The sequence below is a fragment of the Chlorocebus sabaeus genome, chromosome 9, assembly GCF_047675955.1.
Source record: "Chlorocebus sabaeus isolate Y175 chromosome 9, mChlSab1.0.hap1, whole genome shotgun sequence".
Taxonomy (NCBI): Eukaryota; Metazoa; Chordata; class Mammalia; order Primates; family Cercopithecidae; genus Chlorocebus; species Chlorocebus sabaeus.
Window position 1 is genome coordinate 61,271,143 of NC_132912.1, and position 26,538 is coordinate 61,297,680.

At 56.0% G+C, this 26,538-nt stretch overlaps 1 protein-coding gene across 10 annotated transcripts in view; it reads right to left on the minus strand.

Moving 5' to 3' along the window:
• The window catches only part of ZMIZ1 (zinc finger MIZ-type containing 1), a 263,905-nt gene that overhangs the window by 42,283 nt on the left and 195,084 nt on the right, over positions 1 to 26,538 (minus strand). Inside the window, exon 1 of one of the 10 annotated variants that reach the window (XM_007962834.3) lies at positions 25,193 to 25,399. The exons of the other annotated variants lie outside the window; for them this stretch is intronic. The gene's annotated coding sequence lies outside the window, so the exon portion shown is untranslated. Of the gene's footprint in view, positions 1 to 25,192; positions 25,400 to 26,538 lie in introns of those variants that run through there. 10 annotated transcript variants of the gene reach the window in all.

Genomic DNA, 26,538 nt, shown 5'->3' on the forward strand with positions numbered 1-26,538 from the left:
GGTTCCTGCTCCCACATCCACGAGAATCCCAGGGAGCACCTCAAGCTGCCTCAGGAAGACAGGCCCCTCCCTGTCCCACCCGCTGGTCACCACATCCTGATGATCTTTGCAGTGTGTTCCCGTTGCTCCTTGCCTGCTCCAATCTAATCACCTTCTGCAGCCCTGCCGGTTCTCCCTGAATTACGACAACAGCATCCTGTCATTCATCTCCATCTCCAAACCTGCCTCCTGCCAACCCGCCCTCTGCAAGGCGGTCAGAGGACTTCATCCACCCATGCATTCTGATCACCTCTTTCCAATCTGTGTCCCCACCCCAGAGGCTGCACAGGGCCTGGTAGATGGTAGTTGCTTGACAGATGCAGACACGAATCTTGCGCCGGGCTACCCAGGGGAATGCTGTGGTGCTGTGTAGCGACAGCACTCTGAGCCCCTGGGGCCACGATCGGATTCGGGGGCTTCACTTCTACAGCCCTGGCACCCAGCACGGCGTTTAGCACATGCTATGCAGCCAACAGATGACTAACACACTGACATGAATCACAGCTAGAAATAACCCAATATGCTGAGACGACTGGGAGGAAAGGACAGACACCGAGACCCGGACAATGGGAGCAGTATCTGTGACCAGGCTCTCAGCGGCCTTTAAACCCACCAGCAGCTCCCCATTCCTGGGGGCAGGAAACCAGCGTCAGAAACAGAGTTCTGAAAGGAATCTTATCAGGAATGTGTCCAGAGACTGGTGCTGTCCTCAAATAAAACCTACAACTGAGTCACAAGACACCTGTTTTATGACATGCACAGTCACCCCAGTCACGGGGACAGGAGGTAAGCAGTTTACAGCAGCAATAGTTCACACAGCCTGGGGGCCAGCCACAGCCCGGATCATCCTCTGCTCAGGGGCTGGCACTGCTGTTCATGTTAGTGAGATGTTCCCAGCATCTCACCCAGGGGTCCCTGGAGATGGTGCTGCTCCTCCTGCTCCTGGGCCCAGGCCATGCCCCCGTACCCTCTGATCCTCCTCTTCCAGCTCCCAAACACAGGGTCCTGGGACCAGGGAAACCTGGGAGTTCAAGGCAGTGGGATCTCCTGAATATCCCTGGGACCCCAGGTTCTACAGCCATGCACACAAAAGAGGGGCTGGTGAGGGCTTGGGAGGGGCGGGAGAGTGCAGCAGACACAGGGGTTTGAGTCAACACAGGCCTGGACTCCTCATCACATCTCTAAAATGGACAGACACTAAGAGGAACCTCTCCTGCTCACTGGCCTGGTGTGAGGAACCATGAGGTGAAGGAAGGGCCCCTTTGTCAACACATGTGAGAGATGGCCCATCTCACACCAGAGCCCCACCTGGAAACCAAAAGCAGTAATATGCTATCTCCTGCCTCCAGGAGGCAGAGTGACCAAGAACACAAGCTCTGGAGCCAGGCTGCCTGGGTTCAAATCCCAGCTCAGCCACGTAGCAGCTGTGTGATCTTGGGTAAGTTACTTTAGCTCTCTGTGCTTTGGTTTTCCCTTCTGCAAAATGGGGATAACAGGTAGCACCTACCATCTAAATTACCATGAGGATTATTAAATAACTTACTATACGTAGAATGTTGGTACAATGCCAGGCATGTAGAAAGCATTACATGGGAATAAACTGTTAGCACTGCTGTAGTATACATGTTCCCCTGGGATGGAGAGGGTGCCCCATTTCCCCACCTAAGTACTGTAAAAAATTGCTCAAATAAAATACAATTTCTTTCACCCCTCTCCAAGAAGATCATATAGACGCTCAGGAGTACCCAGCCTCACACCACCCCTTCACACTGGGTGCTCCCTGGGGCAGACAGTGTCCCCTCCCCTACTGAACTGGGTGCTCCCCTAGCACCCAACTGTGCCCACATCCAGACACCCCAGGCCCTCACAGAGCCACCCCGACAGCCACTCGCTTCTGACTCTGGTCTCAGGCCCAGCAGTGCCAGGAGGCTGGTCTAGGCAGACCCCTTCCTCCTCTGGAGCCTGTGGGTGCAGGGCCTGGGGGGACTTTGCAGCTGTCCTCTCCACAGTAGGAGGCCTGGGCGGTAGGCAGAGCCCAAGCCCCTCCTCAGCCCCATCCCACTGTGTCTAGAAGGAGGTGGGAGGCGGGCAGGACCTGGGATTCCTGCTCTGGCTGCTTTGCTCAAAACAGGAACGAGCGGTCTGACTCACGAGCCCTGAGAACAGCACTAGCCACAGAATTGTTACTCTGCCTGACTGGAGGCTGGGGCTCCGGGGCTGGACTTCCTGCCTGTAGACCCGCCACTGCTGGGTGCCCCAGAAATAGGAAAAGGGGCCTCCTCCCTGCCAGCTCTCTTGGGTCATCTCCTCCCAGGAGGAAACAGCACAGGAAGCACATGACCACAGAGACTCGCAGTCCTCGGGCTGGGGGCAGTGACCGCTGGGCCCCAGGAGACCAGGGTTGGCTCTAGTGAGGCCACTGCACCATCAGTGCAGCCTCGGGGCCATGTGTGTGCTTCTGCAAGATGGGGCACCCCTTCTGGCCTGGCTCACCTTGCTGTGGATGATGAGGATCTAATGGGGCTGTGGGAACACACAGACCACCTTTTGGTTCTCCCAGCCGTGTGGTTCTTCCCGCTTCATTCAAACCTCCCAAGACCCAGTGAGGACCCTGCCAAGGATGACACTACCTGTATTTCACAAAGGGGAAATCCAGGCCCAAGAAGGGGTGATTCAAACGGTCACTCCACAGGACCACAACCCTGCCCACTGCTGGTACATGAAGGCCCCCCTTTCATGCCCATAATTCTGTGACATCACGTCTGAGAGCAGGCGTATCCCCAGGAGACAGTTCTGTGCCTCCTGCCTGCCTCCCACTCCTAAGATTTGGTGCCAACCCCAGCTTCTTGAACCTCCTGTGTGACTGTGGGCAACTTCCTCCCCTCTCTGGGCCACATGTAAAAGACAGGGGGTGGGCACTGCTCCCTCAAGTCTGCGGCCCCTGAATCAGCCCTGGCCTCCAAGCAGAGTCATGTTTCTCAGGGCACAGGCCAGTCTCGACCTTGCCAGAGCATGACTTCTTCTCAATCCTGCAAGTGCTATGGGGTGAGCTGCCTGTCTGCACACTTGGAGTGGACTGCCTCTCCACGCCACTAGCAGGGATTACAGATGGAAGGGGCTCCAGAGAGCTCACCCCGTCGAGCTGCTCTGTTGATCAAGGCCAAAGCCGAGAGTAGAGTAGATTCACCGACGTCAAAGAGCTGATGCGTGCAGGACTCTGAGGGTGACAGGGTCCCAGGAGACTGGATGGGTGGGGAGCATCCTGCGGTCTCAGTTGCTGGGGCTGTGGAGGGGGTAGGCCTTCTCCTTGGTTATAGAAAACATCACTTCCGGGGCATTGTGAGTTGGACTCTAGTGGCCCTGACAGCTGACCCCTGGAACCTAAATCAGAGAGGTTTTCCTTGGGGGAAAATCTCACTCTCCTGAAGACTGATGGTATTGCTGCCTCAGCACTATCAGTAGCAAGCTGAACTGAGTTTCAGCTCCTCCTGGATTTTCTAGATCATTCCCACGTTCTGTTCCCTGCACCTCCATCACCATCACTTGTGGGTAAGAAAGGCAAAAAAAAAAAAAAAAAAAAAAAGGAGTTGTTGTCTGCTGGTACTTGGGCTGCGAGTGACGCTATCCAACTCCGCCGCCCCCACCCCCAGTCCCCACACACGCTGAAGCCCTGTGCATAGGGAGGACCGGCTAGTTGGGTGGTGCAGCTGGCCTGGGATGTGCACACCAGCTCCCCGCCCGGCCCACCCTGCCCACCCTGCCCACCCTGCCCTACCTGCTTCCCTGTGCTGGGCAGGTCCTGTATTCTCAGGTCCTATGGTCCAGTCTGGCTTGAGAGAGGGCCTACAGCCTGTCCCTCCCTCTAGGAACACTCCTCACACACGCCCGCCCCCTCTCCCCAAGGGCTGCCCGGGTTGGCAGGAGCTGGGAACTGGGAGCCTCGAGGCATGTGAACTCACCCTGGGAACTGAACTCCAGGGAACCTCGGAGCCGTCAGGGCTAGTTTTGTCAGCGCTGTTTCCCAAACCGGTTTGGCCATGCCTCACCCAGTGGAGGCTGGGCAGGATGCACAGACCCAGGATAAGACACCAGACTAAAACCCCAGCCCAGAAAATTCCCTGCCACCTCACACTATCATCTGCAACTCGGGGGCCATCAAAGACACCCCAAAACAAGCTCAAGAGGGTGTTGTCCACAGAAACGGAATGCCCCTTTCTTTTTGGGGGTGCCCCAATAAATGCTTCTGCAAAGTGCCCCCTTAGTCCTACCGTGCACTTTTAGCTGAGAACAGCTCACAGGAGCTGTCACGACGTACTGTGCCCTTGTGAGGGGCTGGCTCACACTTCCTCATTCCTCAGGCCCTCACAAGCCCCCGGAGGTAGGGTAGTCACAGGTCACAGCCCCTATCTTGGAGAAACTAGATACTCTGCCTCAGTGCACACCCGAGTGTGTGGCAGGCCAGGGCCAAGGCTGGTCTCTGTCATCTTACGCTAGGGATAAAAATTTGCTGGCAGCAGGGCAATGGCGGAGGAGATCTAGACCACCTCAGTAGGATAATCAGGTAGCACTAATAGCAAAGCAAGCATGCTGGAGAGGGGAGAGGTGCCCTGAGGAGGGGGTGGGTGGTTACATTCCCCACATTCGGGGCCTCAGCAATGGGCCTCAGTCCTCCCTCCCCCAGCAACAGATTGAGGCCAAGAGGTACCCGAGAATGCACCAGTGTCCATGGTGAGGCGTGAGTGCCAAGTGCCTCTCGACCTCCATTTTGCCCCAAGGACCGCTGGGCAGGACAGAGGTAAGCTCAGAGGTGAGGTGACAAGGTCAGCCCACGCAGGGAGGTGAGGAGGCAGTCCCCAGGCTGGCCTGGGTCAACACGCCCACTGCATCTGCAAGGTGAGAACTGAGCCACACCCGCATGCCTGGGAACCATGGAGCCTGCACTCTAGCTCTCATTCCAGCAGGAGCCACCCCGGTGAGTGTTTTCCATTCCACATGTAATTTTTCCTCAGGGCTAAACACCACTGCTCCTTGCTGGCTCTCAGGGAGCTGGAAGGGTAACGAGGGGTTATGGGAATCAATTTCTTCCCTGCATAATTTACTTTTCTGAGGAGGTCCCCTCTTTACCCTTCCCAGCTGGGTGCAGGCAGTTTAGCTGTGTCCTCTCCCACCCGGCGTAAGAAGAAGTGGTTGGAGTGAGGCTGGGCCCTTCCTAGGGTCAGAAAGACCCTGGGGTCTACACATTATGGCTATCTGGACTTCACGGGCGACAAGAGACCATGAGTTTGAGCACCGAGAGGCCTTGTCATGTACTCCTTCGATTTGATTTGACCTCAACCCTTAGTGATCAATTCCAAGTCCTTGGTTTTTCCTGCCAGTGACAACCTCCAGGACCCCTCAAGTGGCTTCATTCCACCCAGCCTGGGCTCATGAAACCAGAGTACAGGCTCTGTCCTGGGGGCCTGGTGCTGACACTAAGCCTTGGGGAGGTGGTGAGCCTAGGGCATCACTGTTTCTTACAAAGAAAAAACCCACAAAGCTTCTCAGACCTGAGGAGTGACTCAGGAGACGTGTGCCATGGTAACAAGGGGCAGGAGAGGAACTGGGGTGGGCTGCACTTTGCTGGGTGATTCTGCTGACCAGACTCTACCATATAGCCTCCAACCATTTGCAGCCCCGACTCCACCCCATCCTTCCCTGCGTACAGTGCCTGACTTACTTGGTTAATTGCCAAGACTCTCAGGTTCCTGATGCAAGAAATTCAGAAGGCGATTTTTTCCTCTAACTCTGAGCTAATGCACCTGAGGTCTAAACCCAGCAAAGACCGGAGCCATGAGGCCAGGCTCCACGCCAGTTGTGACCACTCTGGAAACAGGTGTTGTAAGTTCAGGCGCGCACGGCACCGTCTCCGTCACTGTGCCACTGCGCCGGCGCATGCAGTGGTACTTAGGCGCTCCCCTCTGACCCTGTGCTAAGGGAGATAACAACCTTCAGATGGGTTCTCAACCCAAAACCTGTTGTAGGGTTTTCCCTCTTATCCATTCATCCAGCAGAAGCAGCTGACGGCTGGCACATTTCATGTTTCTATGTGTTGACTTCCTAATCGGTCGTTCCGTTCCTTTTCCAAGAAACCCAGAGTATGAAGGCTTGACAGCCCTGGAAATCACACATGCCTGGCTGTTATAAAACCTCTCCAAGTCCCCAGCAGATTGCCCAGTGGATGCCCACTGGCTGCCCAAACACCAGACTGGTCTCCATTCATTGCTCTGGGCCCTCCTTCCCAGCTGCAGGGGTCCCTGTGCATTCTGGAGAACACGTGTCACTCTTTTAGCATGCTAGCTACCGGTCTTAGTCGTGCACAAGCACACGCTGTTCAAGACAACCTGAGATAGGGACTGAATTTATAGAACACTGAGGGGAGGGAGGAAATGAGAGAATTTCTCTTTTTGTAGAAGATCCTTTACCTGATGAAATGGTTCACTGTGAGGTTTCTTTAAATATCCAGTTGCCTCGTTGCAATGAAAATCAGAATGGTTTATAAGAATGCCATTTACATCTGGTGCTTCCTGGCTGCACCTGTTACTCAGTGTAACACACCTGGGGTGATGTCTGGATGGTGCAGTCCCAGAGCAGGATTCACTGCAGCCTGGATCTCCAGGCCAGGGGTTCTCAATCTTGCCCGTGCATTCGAATAATCTGGAAGGCTTGTTAAAACACAAGCATGCTGGGCTCCACCCCCAGTGGGGTTTCTGATTCAGTGGGTCTGGAGTGGAGCCAAAAATTCATTTCTAGTCAGTTCTCAGGTGCTGCTGATGCTGCTGACCTGGGGACCCCACTTTGAGAACCACTGCTCGAGACCAGGGGATGAGCTCAGTGCCTGCAAGATGCAGGTGCTTGGTTACTCCATGAACAAGATGGGGGGAACCATTCTTCTCTCTCCCCTTCTGGGTTCAGGACATAAGCAAGTTCTTAGGGCCAGCAGAAGCATGTGCTTGGCAAACGTTCGCTGATACTGCTGTGGACCTCCTCTGACCTTTGCATTCAAAGCTCTGGAGATTTGATCCTGAACTCTTTCTCCCTGGCCTATGAGACAGGAGAAAGGACTCTTAGAAGAAAGCCAGGCACATGGAGCCCTGGCTTTGTCTATTGGTTATGAACTGTGTGATCCTGGCAGGTGTGTGCACCTCGGTTTCTTTGCCTGCATGCAAACCTATCTCACCTCGGTGCTCTAAAGGTGTAACAAGGTAACCTTGACAGTGGCTATGGATGGAGAACTTGATTCAGACCAGGCACTGTTCTGAGCACTTTCCATGTGTGGTCTAATTAAAGCCTCTACTCTGAAAGGACACTGTTGTCCCCTGCCCAGCAGCTCGCAGCAACACCACTTGCTGGTGTCCCTCAGCCCTCTGCCTTGAAGCCTGCTTCACAGAGTGGCTGTAAGAACTGAATTAGGTCCTGCAGGCTCCGCCTCACTCCCGGCTCTAGGAAGCAGCCCCAGGTAGGCGAGGGACAGACAGCAGCCTGGGCCATCTGCAGTTCACGGGCTCCCTGTTTCTCTTCCAGAGCAGCTGGGGGAGGGAGCCATCATTTGTTTAGGCTTCTGCAGTGTTTAATCAGCACACAGCTCTCTCCCTCCTCCCCCTCCAGCGCCTGCTCTCTCCCTGCAGAAAACAGCTCTCTGCCTTCTGCCTCTGATGGAGGCCATGAAAAATTAACGCAATACGCGGGGAGAGGGAAGGAAACACCGGGTAGGGAGGGGCACTGGAGCTGGGTGACCAGCTGGCCTGAGCTGAGTGGGCACCAGTTGGGCACGAGCTAGAGGGGCCTCTGAGGGGCCGGCCAGGTGAGAAATCCGACCACCCGGTGGGGCCGCAGGGTCTTGCATGACGCTCAGCCTGGGGGTCTAGGGCACACCCAACTACCCCTGGGGGAGCCGGCGTGCAGAGTCTGGGCCTTCCTGGGGTCTTGACCCCTGAAGAATCTGGAGACAGGGATACAGTCTCTCTCTGCCCTGAAGAAAGCCAGGTCATGCAGGGACATGTCCTCAGGAAGGTCAACTGCAGGCCAGGCAGAAACAAGACACGTCCCCTTTCTCTGTTCATTTTCCTGACAATCCTGTGGAGACAACTACCCTGATTTGATAGGAGCAAACTAGTGTTCAGAGGGGTTAAGAAACCTGCCCAAGGACAACCAGCAAAAACAGCAGAGTGGGCTCTATTTAGTTTTAATACATACAATTATTTTTCATTTACATAAGTACTACACAAATTCATTCTCCTTATAAAGCTAACGTTTCCCCAGCCTCCAAACCCAGTTTTCCCATAACATCCGATGATTCCACCTCAATGTTCCACTTAACTTTGAAATGCTATTTTGAAGAAGTAATATGGACACGTGATTAGAAATATACAGAAGTCAAATAAAAGACGTGCATTGAAAAACGCAGTCTCCTTAACGCCTCCCTGTTGCCGTTCCTTCCAAAGTGGAACCACTGCTGATGGCTTTGGGTTTTTCCTTCCAGGATTATTCTATCCTTGGCACCTACCAGAGACTTTGCCACCTCTGCCCGGAAGGTTCTCATCCTGGACAGCCACGTGATTCACTCTCTCACCCCTTCATCCTCATTCAGCCAGGGTTTCCCTGACCTCCCCGTTTATGAACTGTAATACCTCCCCACCACCGACTCCCTCTATTTTCCTCCCTGCCTCATTGTTCTTCAGAGCACCTATCACCACCTGCTTTTAAAGTCCTGATTCCCCTCTCTCCACGCTGGAACAAAAGCTCTACCAGGGCTAGGGTTCCCGTGTGCTGCATTCGCCAGCACATCCCAGTGCCTAGAACAATGCCTGGCACATGGGTGACAACATTGATGGAAGGCAGGGCACTGCAGGTACACAAAGCCTGGCAGAGTATGCACGCTGTTTCAAACTCAAACTCACTGTCATGCCTGTGCCTCTTTCATCTCATCTCTTCCTGGGGCCCAGCCTAGTCTGGGGCACACAGCAGATGCTCAGAGCTCAGAATGACCAGACCGGAAATGTGACCCTTACCTCACACCACAGACCAACAAAAAGTCGAGGGGAGTGGAGAGACGGGGAGCAAAACAACATACTGTCTAGAAGGTGACAGAGGAAAGGCTGGGCACAGTGGCTTACACCTGTAATCCCAGCACTTTTGGAGGCCAAGTCAGGCAGATCACTTGAGGTCAGGACTTTGAGACCAGCTTGGCCAATATGGTGAAACCCTGTCTCTACTAAAAATACAAAATTAGCCGGGCGTGGTGCAAGCCATAATCCCAGCTACTGGGGAGGCTGAGGCAGGAGAATCACTTGAACCTGGGAGGCAGCAGTTGAGATTGCAGTGAGCAGAGATTGCACCACTGCACTCCAGCCTGGGCAACTGAGCGAGATAGCATCTCAAAAAAAAAAAAAAAAAAAAAGGTAATAGAGAATATCTTCATGATCTGGGGGTTGGGGAAAATTCTCAAGAAACAGAAACAAGCACTAAGCATTAGGGAAACTTGGTAAATTTTCCTATGGAAGAACGTCCTGCATCCCCAAATACTCTATTAATGGAGTGAGAAGCACAAGGTGAGGGTGAGTCTGCATGGAACACAAGAAGCAACACGGTGCACGATGAAGCCCTGTTAAAGGGTTCTGGGAAGTCAGGCTCCTCAAGACTGTGCAGTGACACAGGAAGGCTTCTCAGAAGAGGCAGAAGGTGACTCCCTCCCACTCCTCCCCCAGGTCTGGCCTCCTCTCTCGTCTCCTCCATGAAAAACCAGAGGCTTTAAGACAGACAGAAGAGCTCCAGCCTCCCTGCCCTGCCCCACGCAGAGATAACCAAGCAAGAAAAAACAAATTAAAGAGTCCAGGAGCTGGGCAGGGCCTTGGGAAGTTTGGCTCGACAGGGCAACAGCATTTAACAAAGCCCACATCATCCATCACTTGGGCCCAGTCATTTAGATACTGGGCATTTGATTAAACTAATATGGGTGGCTGGGGCGAGGCATGGCTGGGCGCTTCCTCCCCTCGCCTACAAATTAGACCGTCACACACAATCCGATTACCTTGACTGCTACATTTATCTTGGGAGAGGGGCCATCCATCACTCCTCAGCAGCTGGCTCTGCCCTCCCCACATCAGCTCTATCAGGAGGGGAGTGAGTTCACCCCAAAGTTTCAGCAGACCATGTTCAGTCAGTCATTCCTTCTATCACCCACTCCAGATACTCACCCCAAAGTGTCCACCCTGGGGCAGGCCTTGGGCTCCACTCCAGGGTGCAGAGAAAACAGTCCATGGGCTTTAGACTCATGGAAGGGTCATGAAAGGGGAGCTGTCTGGGCTGAGCGGTAAAGGAGAGCCTAGAATGTTGGTGCTGAAAGCTATGTTGCACTGATAGGCACAGTTTTACGTCCCACTTTGCCTCATCCAGCTGAGACCCTACGCATGACAATCACCAACCATTCTCAACTTCACAGCTATGAAATAGGATAACAGAGTACAGCGCTGGCCAACAGAATTTCTGCAGTATTAGAAATGTTGATTTGTGCTGCCCAAAACAGGAGGTAGGGCCACGTGGGTTACTGCACATCTGATGTGTGGCCAGTGCAACTGAGAAGTTGAGTTTAAATTCCATTTACCTATTTCTTTTCTTTTCTCTCTCTCTTTTTTTATTTTTAAAGACAGGATTTGGCTCTATCCACCCAGGCTGGAGTGCAGTGCTGCAAACATGGTTCACTGCAGCCTCGACCTCCTGGGCTCAAGCTATCCTACTGTCTCAGCTTCCTGAGTAGCTGGGACTACAGGTGTGCATTGCCACCCCTGGCTAATTTTTTTTTTGATTCTTAGTAGAGATGAGTCCTTGACATGTTGCCCAGGCTGGTCTTGAACTGTTGGGCTCAGGCAATCCTCCCATCTCAGTCTCCCAAAGTTCTGGGATTTCAGGCATGAGCCACCGTGCCCGGCTCATTTAAATTCACTTCATTAAATTTAAGCTCCAATTAGCACATGGGGATACTGGCTCCCACGTTGGGCTCTGCAAATCCAGTTTCTGGTTACCTTCTTGGGGTTGTTGTGAAGAGTAAGCAGGCCATCCTTAAAATGCTCAGGATAAAGCCTGGCACATGATGAATGCTTAATAAAAGCGAGGTCCCTTCCCTCTGGGTTCTGAGACCAAGGACATCGGGCTATTGTCTGAAGAGCCCTGGACTCAGCAGCAATCACCTTTGTGGTCTCATAATACAGCTCAGAGTTAAAGATGGTGCAAACCATAAAGTGGCAGAGATGGAACCTGAGTCCAGGTCTCTGTGGTTTGGAACCCAGTCTTTCCACTGGACACCTGGCTCCCCAGGAAATGGACAGCAAGAGCAAAGGCTCCATGGTGGGGCCTGGGGAGGGCAGGTCTGCCTGACAGGCAAAGACCAGCAGCTTCTTCCCTGAACATCACCATGGTCTTTGAGGCCTGGCTTCTCTTCCAGATCAGTCACCTCCCAATGCTAGCACCTCCCAATGCCAGGCACAGGGTCACCCCATAGCTTGACCCGCCCCAGCCCCACAGGCCAAGCCCGGGGCAACACCAATGGTCCCCAGACTCAGGGTAGAGCTGGGGCAGCCAACAGAGTTTCTGGTTCCAGATACACCAACTCTAGATGGTGCCTGGTCCTAAGGCTTTTGCAGAGCAACCAGGACAGCACAACTGAGGCCCTCAGTGGCACCAGATACAAAAGAGCTCAGGGTCATCCAGCTTCTCCTGCCTTCCAGGGTGCATTAGCAGAGGCTCAGAGGCTGGCAGACAGGGGGCAGACCAGCTGCTGTCACCAGGAATCTGAGGGCTCTGGGGAAGCCTGGTCCCCACACTGGTCCTTAGTCCCCTCACTAGGGACCCGCCCATCCTCTTACAGGGCTGCAGTGGGATGAGCAGAGCTGACATGTGAATAAACAGGTGAGGACGGAGCATGTACTCACTCGGGCTTGCTTAAATTATTGGTGTTGTCTGAGGTCTCAAGGCAGGTCAGCGACAAGGTGAGACCCCAGTCTACCTCATGTGGGTCTAGGGAGGTTGCAGACAGCATCTAGGAACAAGCACTCACGTAGGAGCCTGAAGACGCCACTCTTCACTGATGGGCTATGTCACCTGGAGCAAGCCATGTCACCCCTCAGGTCTCCCCACCTCTTTTTTATTTGTTTAATGGAAAAACTAGAGTAAAATCACAAGCATGCACAAACCTTTCTGTGAGGATCAGATGAGGCATGCCAAAGCACTTCTGACCTGGATATGGATGCCTGTGAGGGGATCTGACTGTGTCAGTGGGTGGGCAGGTTTCCTGGTAACTTCAGAGTAGCCTGGCCCTGGAGAGAAATCACCTCCCAGAGCAAGACATGCCCCCGGTGGAAACAGCTGGAGCTTAAGAGTCCAGTCTTCAGACACTCAGAGGGCTCCTGCTGGCAGGGCACTTCTTGTGAAACCACAGACTAGAAAGGAGCAGACCCACCTGTGATTCCCCTCAGCACGTGCTGCAGGGGCACCAGCAGGCTCCCTCCCTCTAGTGGCCGCCCTAGCCCACCTGGCTTGGACTGTGGCCTCCAGCTGGCCTGGGTGGCTGGGAAGGATGCAGGGCACACAATGCAGCTGCAGGAGGGAGTGGGCTGCCCTGGATGGGATGTGGGAGATGCTGGCCAGAGTTCACCAAGGGCTGGGAGATGGTGGAGGAAGGTTACTGTGGGGTGGGTGCCAGGCCAGGAGCATAAAGGGATGGGGTGACATAGAAGAGCCAGAGGTGAGATGGGAGTGGAGAAAGGGGGATACTGGGGAGCTGAGGAGGCCCCCCAGAATTCCATCAGATTCACCCCTATCTGCTGGCCAAGTTCGAAGGCACACTTAGCCACTCACACATTAGTATAAATGAGTTTATGACAAACTGTGCCAAGACGGGCAGGGAACAGTAATTGAAGGGAGAATAATGGGGTGGGGGAAGGTGGCAGGCAACTCTCCCCAGCAAGAGCCTCCTCAATGCCAAGGAAGGGACCCTGGGGGTCTCCCAGTGGGGACTCTCTGCCACCAGGACACCCGCATTCCTGCCATCCCTTTCCAAAATACCAAAATGCCAACACTCCTTTGTTGCCACTTAAACCAATTTGGGGGTAATTCTGCAGGCAATTGTCTTCCGATTTACAATGCGGCTCTGTGATTGCATCCAGGCTGATGGTTCAGGCTGTAATTGTATGGTAATCACTTCTGTTTATGATCGATGCGGAAATCACTATTGTTTTCCAGCAGGCTTGTTAAATCGAAAAAGTGCAGGGGTGGGGAGGGAGGGTTTATTTCTGTGAGTTGGAGCCCTGGGAAAATGAAATTAAGTAGAACAACTCAATGTGGGGGGTTGGGGGGGAGAGGTGGCTCTGATGGCAAAGGCACCCTCGTGAGCTCAGAATGCAGAGACAGAGACAGACAGGAACACAGAGACCCTGAGAGACATGGAAGGTACACTTGGAGAGGCACAGAGGAATGAGAGGGGAGCGGGCAGGGATGCTGGGGAATGCCCGGGCTCAAGACAGAGAGGGTTAGCAGATACACACAGAGTTGCCCACACGGACTCCACTCCTCACACCTGCAGAGAAACTAAGCTAGAGATATGCTAGGGGGACCCCCCTTACCTACTCATACCCACGCTTCACAGACCTGCTCACACCCATTCCCAAAGAAGGGTGGGGGCAACCCAGGTGCCAGGTGGCAGGCCAGGCACTGCCTACCCCTCAGGGCTAGAGCCTGGCCTTCCCCATCTGGGATCTGCTTGCCTTCTCCTGTCCCCTGCCCTGAGGCCGCCTACCTGCCGCTTGGAAACAGGGTGGCAGATGGCACCTGGGGGCTCTGGTGGCAGGAGCAGGGCAGTGTTGTGAGCTCAGTTGCTGCTGCGGGGAACGAGCGGAGCTGCCCACCTGGCAGGCAGAAACCTGAACCTCCCCAAGGCCACGGGGAATTGGCTTGGGCTGGGTGGAGGGCAACGTCTCCCAGGGTGGCCACGGGCATCCACGGCACCAGAGCACCCAGTCAGCCCCACAGCCCTGCGGGGCACGAGTAGGCACCAGCTGTCATGGGCAGCTCAGGCAGATCTTGAGGTTGCAAGAGGTTTGTTTCTTCAACCACACACCCTTCTTCCCCAGCAAGAGTGGATGGGGACCATCGGGCAGTGTGCTGAAAATCACGACTGTGGTGAAAGGTATCAGGTGTTTGGTTTTGAAAGCCAACAAGGCCGAGGTCCCTCACTCGGTCGGCTCGCATTGCCCGGCACCCTCACCCACCAATGCCTCCGCCCACCTGTCTGAACTGCCCTTCAAATTTCTCAGTTTTGCCTCACCCCGGGAAGGCCATCCCCCACCCAAGTGGGACCCATGGCATGGAATGTCATGCTGACTACAAGGCAGGACTTGGTCACCCAGACCTGCATGAGGGGTGGCCCTGGCTCTAATTCCTGTGGTACTTTTGTGAGCTTTAGTTTGCTTAGCAGTGAATGGAGACCAGTGGGCCAGGCCCCATCATGGGTGGATCCCCAGTTAGAGCAAGAGTAGCACTCGGCAGCCTCCTCGCGGGACCCTGCCTGGGCCAAGGGCCGTCCAGCCCGGCTTATGGGGCTTCCCTAAACCCACGGCACCCTGACTCTGCTTCTGTGCCCTGCACTGATGTCCCTAGAGGCAGCCAGGGCCTTGGGATGGTGGGCAATGACACCAGTCCACTCCCTGAACAGACAGGACCATCCGCAGTACCCTGAAGGTCCACTTGGGGTTCTGGCCCTGAACTTCCCCGAGACTGGCCCTCAAACAGGCCACTCTGAGATGCACTGGGCCCTGAACAGGGGCGCCCCTGGCTGCCTAATTAGGGGCTCAGCAGGGCTTGCTAAGAAGCGGCTGGAAAACCTTAGAAGTGGAACAATCACTCCTAATTGGAGTTCTAGGATTCAGCTTAAGAAAACAGCCTCCTTCTCCCCCAGGGACTTTGTTTCTGAAGTATATACAAACAAGTGATAGTTACTCAACATTAAAAACAAAGTTGGCTGAAAATGAAAATTTAAGCTACAATTAAGTTTTCTGAACTTAATTGGGAAAACCCCAAGGGTGGGGTGCCTATGAGTGAGTATGTGCATGAGTATGTGTGTGAGTGTGCGTGTGTGTGCATGACTGTGTGTGTGTGCATGTGCCTGTGTGTGGGGCCATGTGTGCAGGCCCATGCATCCACACAGGGCATGATGGACACTGAGCAGATGGGTATCTTTGGGGTCACAGTCATCCTTCCTTTGCTCAGGAGCCTCTCACAAAGTCCTGGATCTAAGTGTGCCTCCTGTGTCTGGATTCCAAATTCCCCAGGGCACTGCCAGGGAAGTGCATACAGGACCTCGCCAGTCCCCTGGTGGACGCTGAAACCTCGGAGTTGGAAGGTAGAAGGCCAGAGTTCAGGCCACACCTCCACCCGTCAGCTCCCCACACTCCCTGACCCTCAGTTCCCACCCTTTGCTGGGCATGGAGAAGTCACTGCATATGTGGAAGTGCTTTTCTGCACTCTGAAGCACTCTAGAAATGCCCAAGACAATCCAAGACGGCCCAGCACAGCAGGGAGGGACAGTGCAGGTACCTGCATGCCCCAAAGGGATTGGAATGTGTCAACACATTTACACCACCCAGTTCCCCATGTGCCCCTCCTATGTCACAGACACACTCCCAACACCCAGTGTGTTTGTAAGCCTGTACAAACTCACAAGTACACTACCTTATATCTAATAGCCAATCAACTTGCAAACGACCCTCACACGTCCTCGTGGACGCAGGCGTGTTCAACTGCATGTTTACCTGATATATGTACACAGATGCAAAACCCAGGCAACATTTGCAAATGTTCTATCTTATATTTCTCTTCATCAACACATAACCTCTGCAACAGGCTCAGCCCTACTTCTCACCCAGATGCATGTCCGGCTCTGCACACCCAGTGCCTTCCAGCTCTGTTATCTTAATTCTGGGACTTTAAGCTCCCAGAGGGGAGGGGATGTGTCTTTTTTCACCTTTCCCACAGTGCCTGGACCAGACCCAGCTCTTCTTTTGTTCATTCACTCATTCCAAAATACATTACATGCATATGTTGCCTATCTGGACGCTCACCATACAAATTTGAGCGAGCTACAGTCATAGTCATGAACTTGAAGAAATGCCACACTCCTGCACATACCAAGGGCTGCAGTAAGTGCTGTAGTGGCGGTGCAGCGTACCTGGTAAGGGTCGCAGATGTATGTGTTAGTAAGGGCACGGGCGGGGGGGGCGTGCATCCAGGGTCCCCAGCAGATGCCTGCACACACTCACACACTCGGTGGGCAGCCTACGCAGTGAATCCTGTTGCTATAACAGGCCTGTGGGTGAGGGTGCCTCCGTTTTGCAGAAGTGGTAACTGAGTATGCTGCTAGGTGGCAGAAGGACATCTCAAGCACAAGATCACTTGGGTGGGACGAAAGCAAGGCTTCAGGTAGCAGGTGCCCAAGACCGGGGAGGTGTCCAGGGAAGTGAGTCTGGGCCAGGTCATTTCAGAGGCTGGTTTCTATTTAGGTAAGAGTCCAGGGGGTACCATGATGAGGGTGTGGTGGACTACACACTCCTGGGAGAGAGGAGGGGACGACCAGGAAAGCCACACCTGGGAAGAAACCCCAGAGGAGAAATCTCCATCCCAAAGAATGTCACCTGAGGAGAAAGATCTTATCCAGGTCACTAAATGTATTTCTCTGAGAAGGTACAACACCATGCAAAGCTCTGAGAGGATTATGGGCCCCTGATCAGCCTGATGCTGGGAAGACTTAATTCTAGGCCAGGTGGGTATACGGGCCTGCAGGAGCCTGCCTCCTGAGGCCCACCTGCTGTCTATGGGTGCCCTTGGGCAGCAGCAGTCAAAGGAAGAGCAGGGTTCAGGGAGGGCGGAGGACCTACCTCCATTTCAAGGGCCAAAGCTGGCCTGGACAGAAGGAGCCAGAGCCTGAGCTTACAGTGGAAGCCAAGCGCTCGGCTCTTACTCCCTGCCTGTCCTGATGCTGCTCCTGGGAGACCCACTGCCCGAGTGGCCTCCTGGAAGCCACTAAGGACCTAATGGTCGAGGCTGCCATGGTTCTAGTAAGGTGGGGGTGGGGCGTTTCTCTGTTTTAGGTGCTGCTGCCCTGACACCCTGGGACAATGGTTTCTGTCCTTTTTCCAGGGCATGCTGGGACTGCCCGGTAACTTTCTGAGCCAATTGTTGGCAAATCAAATGAAGACATACCTGTGGGTTACACAAGCTGTCCCCCACTCTCTGCAGGGAAGACACAAGCCTTTGCTCTGCAAACACTGAGTGAGCCCTGAGCTTCTGGCCAAGAGCCCTGGGGCCCTGGCGGGAGGCAGGGGGACTGTTTGCTCCAAGATGTCTCGGGCTCTTGGGGAAGATGGGCATTCTGCATGTTCCACCAGTTCAGGGCTCAAGCTGGAGAAAAGGTACCCCCAACAGATGCATGGGGGGAGGGGTTGGGAGCGTGTCTGGATAGGCTGGGATGCAATGGACAATTAAGAGACCCCAGAGCTGGGGAGCAGGAGGACAAGTGACCCAGAGGAACACGCCTCCCACAAACACGAGGAGAACCATGCAGAGCAGCAAGGGCAGCTCATGTTTACTCAGGGGCGATGAGATCCCAGCACTGTGCTCAAGGTGCTGGCTGGAATGAGCTCTTTAATCCTCCCACAGCCCTAGGGGATGAGTACTAGTCTCCAGTTCTACAGATGAGGAAACTGAGGCTTAGACAGGGTGAGAAGTCCTGGTGTGTGGAGAAGACAGGAGAGGAAGGGGACAGATGCTGAGAGCAAGCTTGGGAGGGGGCCTTTGTGGGGTGAGGGCAACCCCACCTGGAAACCTCCCACTTCAGTTCAGTGCCCAGTCTTCACCTCCTCGATCTCTCCGATGGCCACAAGTCCCCAGCAAGCCCCCCAGCTGCCTGTGCCTTCTCCCTGCACGTGGTCTGTTCCCCACTACGGTCTTCTGGCCATGCTCCTGAAGGCTGCTCTGTCTCCCAGTACCCATCCTGACACCAAGGACGTAGGGTTTGACAGGAAGCGGTGTGCTGGCTCCTGGGATCCTTCCCTAGCTCCCAGAATTTCCTCTCAGCGAGGGGTTCTCTTCAGGCACCCTTTGGGCACCTGGAAGCCAAGGCTGGACTCACAGTCCTTATTCTGAGAGCCCACCCCGGCTGGACCCTAAGGGCCACCTCAACATGGCTCGACTCACAGACCCTCTGCCCAGAAACACAGGGGCTCACAGACGCTGACAAACTATAGGTGGACCTCAAGGAAAAAGTCCTTGTGCAAATCGCTGGCAGGCTTCAGAAGTCCAGGGTGCAGCCTCTCATCACACATTCCCCAAGAGGGAAATGAAAGTGGGCGCATGGGTGCCGGCCACGCTCACTTCCTCCAGAGCTGACACACGCTGGGACCTCCCCGATGGTTGCAGGAGGGAAAGCCCTGCAGCTTCTCTCTGGGACAGACAAGTGGCAAGCACACTTGTGCACCTCTGTCCCCTGACCTTCTCAGGCTCTCCTGTTACAGTGGCCACGCCGGAGGCAGGGATAAGCCCCAGATGGCACCACCCTCCACAGGGCACAGCAAGGTCTCCAGCTGCAACACAGGGCGAGGACAGGCAGGAGTACTGTACAGATGAGAAAACCAAGGCTCAGACAGAAGGGGCCGGTGGTGGAGCTGGGTGGAGAGAACCCAACCTCTTGGGCTCAGGAACTCAAGGGGAACCAAATGCCCAGCTGGTTTTGGAACTAAGCCCATGCTTCGAGGGGATGAATCCACCTGACAGTGACGAAAGCTGCTAGCTACTGAGAGGTTACTATGGACCAGACACCGACCTAAGCGCCTTTCAGCCCTGTCTCATTTACTCCCTACCTCAACTCTGCCAGGCAGTGACAGGTAGCTCTACTGCACTGAACAGGAAACAGAGGCTCAGAGAACCTTGGTGACTTACTCATAAATGACAGATGTGGGTTTCATAATTACTTTCTGACACTGTCTTGGGAAGGACACTGGGTGGCCCCATTTTAAGAGCCCCAGGGGGTTGGGCAGGGAGGTCCCCCATGCGTCGAGGGGGAGAGGAGCAGTCACCAAAGCTGCCAACAGGGTAGGCCCACGGGCTACAGAGTGACCACTTCAGGCACAGCACTGCCAACAGATCTTTCTACCACCATGGGAACGTTCCACCGCTGCACTGTCCAACCCGGTAGCCACTAGCCCCATGGGGCTACTGAAAGCTTGAAATGTGACTATTGTGACTGAGGAACTGAAAACTTAATTTAATTTTACTAATGTACATTTAAATATACGTGTGGCTGCTATACTGGTCAGCACAGTAAATCCCACGCTGCTCCTTACAAGCAGGGACCCCAAGAAAGGCAGGCACCCCTCATGTCACACAGACAACTTAGGGAGCCAGAGCTGGGCCAAGACCTCGAGCCTCTTAATTCCTGCCTGGGTGACCAGGGCTGCCATGTCCCAATGCTCTGGGCTGGCCATTTGACAGATATTTACGCAGCACCCAGCGTGGATGCAAGTCACGGACCGCCTGTCCCTCAACTCAGTGTAGTGGGCTGACACCCAGGTGGGCAAGGGATGACAGGAAGCTACTGATGTATGCCACTGGGTCCTGGATGTGCACAGGAGCTAAGGACCACAAGGAGACAGTGGCCCTGGGCACTGGGTGTGGGGAACCAGGGAAAGCTTTCTGGGCTATGGCATTAGAGCTGGGCCTGGAAGCAGCAGAAGTGAGAGGCAGGAAAAAGGGCTCCTTGGGCTTCCCTTTTCCTTCCTCTCTGAAACATGCCCCCCATTTTTTCACAGTCCTGCCTCCCACACATAGGGGTTGAACCAGACCTTGCTAAATCTTCTGCGCACAATGAAGCTGCCATCAGATCATAAGCTGTCTCAGGCTCTGACCCAGGGAGCAGGGATTCAATATTGGAGCCCTGGGAGGGTGGGAGACCAACTCTGCAAGCCCAGAGGATACCCGCTGACACCCATCCACTCCAGTCCCAGCCCCAGGGAAATGCACACATTGATTCAAAGTCTCCTGGGCCTGGCTAGAATCCCCAGAGGGACTAGGGAGAGACTCCACAAACAGGACGGCCTCTCTTTTCCAGGAGAGCAGAAGGCTGCTGTGGGGAGGTCTGGACAAGCTCCATCCAGTTCCCGGAGCTCCTCAGAAGGCAGAGCTGGCTGCCCTTGCCCCCCACCACGGGCAACCACAAAACAGGAACCCTGAAACAAGACGAGGCTTTCCATTGCGTCAGCAGGGGCAGGGACATTCCCACAGCAGGACGCCGACCTCGCACTACTCCCAACTTCCATGCCCCATTCCTGCCTGCTACTCAGCAACAGCCCTGCTCCTAGAAGCAGGAGGAGTCCCAGTGCCTCTGAGGCTCCAAAGCCTTTGATGGCTCCCCGCTGCCCTGAAGGTGTTGCAGCAGCCTCGCTCAACCTCTCCTCAAGTTCCTATTAACCTCCCCCATGTCACCTGGAGGGACATCCTCCTTTCTCTTCAAGCGCCATACCTCTCCTGGTTTCCAAGCCTTTGCAGCTACTAGTCCTCCCACCCAACAGTCCTTTCTCATCCTGCTCATTTCCAAAATCAAGTTCCACCTGGGAAGTGTTTCAGGTCACTCCAGCCCTAAAGTCACCATTTTCCCCTCTTCCTTCTACAGCTCTTAGGGTGTAGAGCATAGGCCTCTGTTCATTTAATTCTCTCTTGCCATGCTGCACCCTAATATTTCCCACTGCACCCCCAGATGTGGGTGGTGGCACCCAAAGACACGGCCCGAGCTTCTTTCTCACTTTCCTCTCTCCCCACCTCTCTGGCACAGGACTGGTATTGAGACCCTGGAGTGGAGTCTACCTTTTAGAGATGAGACAAAGATGAGGCAGAGATGAGACACTCAGGCCCCCAGAGGGGAAGTGACTTGCCAAAGGTCACACACTAATTTGGCACCAGACTATAGATAATATCGCTTCAGGGCTAGGCGTTGGGAGCCATGATTCTACCAACAGCATCAGAACTATCTGGGGAGCTTTACAAGCCAAATCACAGGGGCCGGGCCTCCCCTCAGACCCAACAACTCTCAGGGTGGTTTGGGAGCCTCAGTCTCAGAAAACGTGAGTGTCCTGGCTAAATCCCCTGTTCTCCATTCACCCAATACACACAAAGCAGCCCCACTGCCCCGGGCCAGGCACTTGTAACGCCTGGCCTCACACTACGGGGCTGGGGGTGCAGGGGGAGCAGTCGGGGAACCCAGCAGGGTCTCTGGGGCTTGGAGAAGCCCCAGGATGGCTCTAAGGAGAAGTCAGGGCCATGGCTGGGGCTACCGAGAGGGAAGAAAAGGGTCATACTTCCTGAGCCTGGCCAGGCAGGACAGACTGCCTGGCCGGCCCACCCAGGGGTCCTCACCCAGTACTCTAGGTGACGGGGGCAGCTCCCAGCTCTGTGCATCAGTTTGAAAGGGCACACAGCCTATCAGATCCTGAGGAACAAGGACACTGTGGGCCTCCCCCGAGGGACTCACTATGAGTCCTGGAAGGGCTCCCCAGAAAGGCCTTGTCGGTGCCCTGCCCCTGACCATTTTCTCCCTCTGGAGGACTGGAAACCTGGGAGTGTCGCCAAAGGTCCTCGCATCCCTACGCTGCCCTGATGGGCCTTGAGGAACCCTCTTTCTGGGGTGCGGGGATTCCTGCAGAAAGCCACCGCATTTTCAGACCTCCCACTTCAGTCAGGTCAGGGCCATGGGAGCTGGAGGCGGCAGAGGCCTGCTGCTGGGGGAGTGGGCACCTCAGGACCCAGGGACAAGGCCACAGGAAGCTAACTTTCACCTCAGGGCTGGAGCAGGAAACCAGGCAGCAGGCACAATGAAATCATAAACCACACGTTCGCACTGGGAGACTGGGATTTGCAGTGGGCTGGGAGAGGGCACTGGCCCCATCCCCGGACTCTCCTGCCATGTGACCTTGGGGCAGGAAGTCCCTTCGGCCCTCCGGCCAGTGGGCTGGCCTTCCTTCCCTGCCTGTGGTGTCTGGCCAGGGAGCTCCCTGGGAAGCTGCAAGTGCTTTGAGGGTGGGGGCCTTGTTTTTCCCTGAGCAGGCTCCCTCGTGAGGCAGCTGCTGCTCTGCCAGGCCCTGGGAGAGTTTCCTCCCGCAGCCGAGGCTTGGGGAAGGAGGGCGAGTGAGGCCCAGCAGATGCTCTGTGACATGGTGTGGTGGGGCAAGAGCAAGGGTGAGGTGCACTCTGTACCAGTCAAAGGTCCCGAAATCCTTCTCCCCGCTGGGCTCGGGCCTGTACCCCTCTCTCTGAGGTGGTGCCAAGGATCCCAGCCACAGGCCCCACTGAGAAGTTCCTTCCCCGCGGAGGAGCCAGCCTCTCCCGAGGGACCCATGCCGCATCGCTCAAGGTAAACACCTCCCTTGCCCAGAGAGCCTCGCGCCCGCTCCTTCCAGCTCTGCCAGCACAGAACTCTCTGTTCCTGAGGACCCCAGGCTGAGCTGGCGCTCCCGCCCGATCAATGGATGACTTCACAGGGACTGACGCCTACCGGCACCAAGACTGTCCCTCAGGGAGGTCTGAGGCTGCTCCTGGGACTGTTGCCCACTCGTGCCCCCTGGCTGACCTCTGCTGGATGACAGAGTGCTGGCCGAGGGGTTGGAGACCTGGGACTCATGCCACCCTCTTGCTGGATGATCTTGGGCAAAAGTGAACCTCAGTTTTCTCCCGTGTTAAATGGGAATGCCTGGCTGCCTAGTCCTTCCCCGCAGGAGGCTGCCACAAAACAAATGCTAGGGAAACAGGAGGTCTCTTTATCTAACAGACCCGCCTACACTGTTAAACTCATGGGCTCTGAGCTAGTGTCCTCCCTGCTCCTCCGTCTTAAGTTGAGCCTCCTGGCCAGCGCTGTCTGTCGTCCATGGAGCTTCCCATTGTGGTGGACATGTTCTAGAGTCTGAGTTGCCCAACAAGGCAGCTACCAGTCTTTGGTGGCTACTGAGCGCTTGAAGTGTGGTTAGTGCCAAAGATAAGCTGAACTCATCCCTTTAATTAATTTAAATTCACAAACAGCCACATGTGGCCAGTGGCTACTGTACTGAATGGCGCCATCTTAGACCCAGCTCAATCACTCGTTACTCCCTGGGGCAACATTCAGGAAGCCCCGGGGGGGACTTCTACATAACCTCTGTGGAAGCACCTTTCTCCCTCTAGCTGCCTGACTCCAGACTAGGGACTCATCTCAGAGTTCCCAGGGACTGCATGGACTGGGTGCTCAACAAATGCAGACTGAGATCTGGAAGTGCTCTTTCAATTCCTCTGCCCCCCTCACTCCAATGGGGAAAACACACCCAACCAGCCTTCCACTCGCGCCATCATCATTCAGCAGCCACTGGGCACCCACCATCCACCAGGCACCACAGTTGGCACTGGGGCATAGAGTGATGAGAAATACGTGGTCCCTGCTTTCAGGGAGCCCACTGGCAGTCAAGGTCTTGCTCCTGTTGGAGCCAAGCCTGGCCTCCTACATCCCCAACTGGATGATCTTGGGCACATCAGTTTTCCCATCTGAAACGGGGGCTCACAAGTCCCTGAGCGCACAGGCTGTGATGAGAACCAAGAAGCATGAGAGAGGCGCAAGGGCTGTGAGCCAGGGGAGGGCTGTGTAGGGCAGTGGAGGCAGTCTTATGAAGCGAGGTGTAAACTCTGTGCAGGCTGCGCTTCCGGTAAAGACCTAGATTCTCACCAAAGCACCACCGTTTGGTGGTTTCTCACTAAGGAAGTTCAGGGTAAAAATAGCTCAGGAGGGGACTTGAATCCAGCTAGTTGGAGGGTAGTCACTGCCTGGCTTACACACAAAAAAGGGGAACAGGCTTGTTAGGAGCCACGTGGACCCCAAGACTCACCCCTCTGTCCAGTCCCTGGGACAGGGCTTTTCCTCCATAGTGGACAGGAGATAAGCTTCAAGTCCAGAGCCCCATAACTGGGGAAGCCGGAGCCCCCACGTAACATCTGGGATCACCCTGATTTCAGGATGGCACGGCCTTTTCACCCCAACTCACTCCTCAGCCTGATTTCTCAGCCCGATTTCTGTGGCCACTCTCAAGGATGGGCCAATGAGAAGCACACTGGCACCAACTCCATGCCACCTGCCACACAAAGCCTTCCTGCTGGAAGAGCCATCAGCCCTGCTCAGCACTCATCTGGCAGTCTCGCCTGATGGTCAAGGGCAAAGGGCCTGGGTCCCCACTATAGGAATGACAGTCTCCTGAAGCCCGTCTAAAGAAGTGCCAGCTGACCTCTCCTAGTTTCCCCCTAGAGGGCTTCTGGACCCAGGAACTGGTACGTATCTGGTGCCCACGGCACCATGGCTTGGCTTCTAAGACACCAATACCAAAACCACATGCTCAGAACCCCAGGCAGCCGCCTCTTAGCCCCTATCAAGGGGCCCTCTCTCCAAGGTCTTGTACAAGGTCCTCACAGCCAGGCACCTCCTGAAAGGCTGCTTTCCTGCCCTCTGGTGCAAATCCACCTCTCTCCTCCAGCCAGTTTGCCAGCAAACACTTCTCAGAAGTCTATTCTGCACCCACCACCTTTGCGAAGGGCACCCTGCCGCAATGGTGGCATCACCAGTGCCCGTGGGGTCTCTAGGCGCTGGCAGCCTCAGGGCTGCATTCTGACAAAGGAGCAGCTTGAAGTCGAGGACCCTCAGGCACTGCCTCCGAAGGCATCCTGGCCGATTCTTATTTTTGCAGCAGGAGCCGACTGAGCACAGAGCCTCGTAAAATGTCTGCTGGAGAGCCAACACTTCACCTTCGGGGAGCTGGTGGGGGCGCACTCTGTCCCCTGGCCCCAAAGAGAAATGAAGGCCCCGTCTGTGGGCACACAAAACCGGTCCGGTGCACGCCGGTGCCACTCTCGCCGCCAAGCCTGGGGCTGACACCATGCAGCACACGGCGCTACCCACAATGCACCGGCCCTCCTCTGTCACACACAGGCACGCACACTCACCCCCGCGCCCAGAGGGAGCCCAGGGCCCGGCCCGTGGGCGCCCAGGCGCCGACCCCTCCAGCCCCGCACTTACCTAGAAGTTGCACTGGTCGCGGTCCCGCCCTGGCGCCCGCAGGCGCTTGGGGCCCAGTCGGCGGCTGCCGCGGCGAGCGACTCCGGGTAGGATTCAGCCGGCGCCGAACAAAGGCTGCGCGCAGGCAGCGGGCGCCGCCTGCATCCCCGCTCCGCGCCCGGGCGGCGGCGGCGGCGGCGCGGGGGCCCGGGCGGGTCCGGTGCCCGCTCGCTCCGCGCTGCCCGCTCCGAGGGCGCTCCGGCTCCCGCGCTCCCGCTCGCTCCTGCCCGCCACCGCCGCCGCCGTCCGGCTACCGCACCGCACACATCAATTATTCATCGCCCGTCTCCAGCTTCCCGGGCGAAGCCAATCACAGGCGGAGGCTCCGCTAATGGGGCCGCCGCCGCCGCCGCCGCCGCCGAGGAGGCAGCCAGCCGCGCGCCCGGGCGCAAGCGACAGCCCTCCAGGGACGGGGATGGGCCGGGGGCGCGCGGGGGGCGGGGGCGCACGGGGCGCGCCGGAGAAACTTCCCACGGCCCGCGCTCTGCGCCGAGCTCGCGGACCCTGCGGGCGTGACCACCCACCCTGCGTGTGCCCGCGTGGGGCTGGGGGCTCCGGGGCAGGCCAGGCCAGCCAAGACGGGGGGAGGGGAGGGAGGAGGAGGAGGAGCGCGGGAGGAAGATGAAAGGCGAGTAGACCTGCCTTGGCGTCTCCAGGGAGCCCCGGCTCGCGCGCGCCCTCCCCGCCCCGCGAGCCTCGCAGTCCGCACCCCCGCCCCCCAGCCCGCCGCCCGCACTCACTCGCGCGCGCAGACCGTCAGCCCAGCCACTTCGCTGCGAGGGAGCGCGAGCGAGTATGAATCGGAGGCAGCTCACATTTCAAACTTGCACGCAGGGGTGGTGCTGGTGCACGCCGCTGCCGAGCGAACGCACGACCCGACGAGCAACGCTCCAGCCTCCGGGCGGGGGCGGCGACCAGGCCCCTTTCCTTCCCCCACCTAGGCAATTAATTGGAAGCAACACTTGTGCGAGTGGGGCTCCCGGAGCGCTGTCGCCCGAGGAGGCCGCCGGGAAGGCGCAGGCGGTGGATGACTTCGGGTGTCTCCCGCCCCCCAGCGAATCCTCCCAAGTGGGCATGCTAATGAGGGTCCACGGCGGGGAGGGGGTGGAGAAGGTAGCTGAACTGGAGGGGGCCTCGGCCGGGGGGAGGGGATGGAAGGGCGGGGCTGAGAATCCAGATTAAATCTCAGTTTAAAGGATTTTCGGAACGGGCTACGGGGTGGAGAAGGTAGGCGGCCCGGCATCTTACTTCCCTGACCCTGGGTGCCCTGGCACCCCCGGGATTCCCCGAGCGAGGGGCTCAGGACA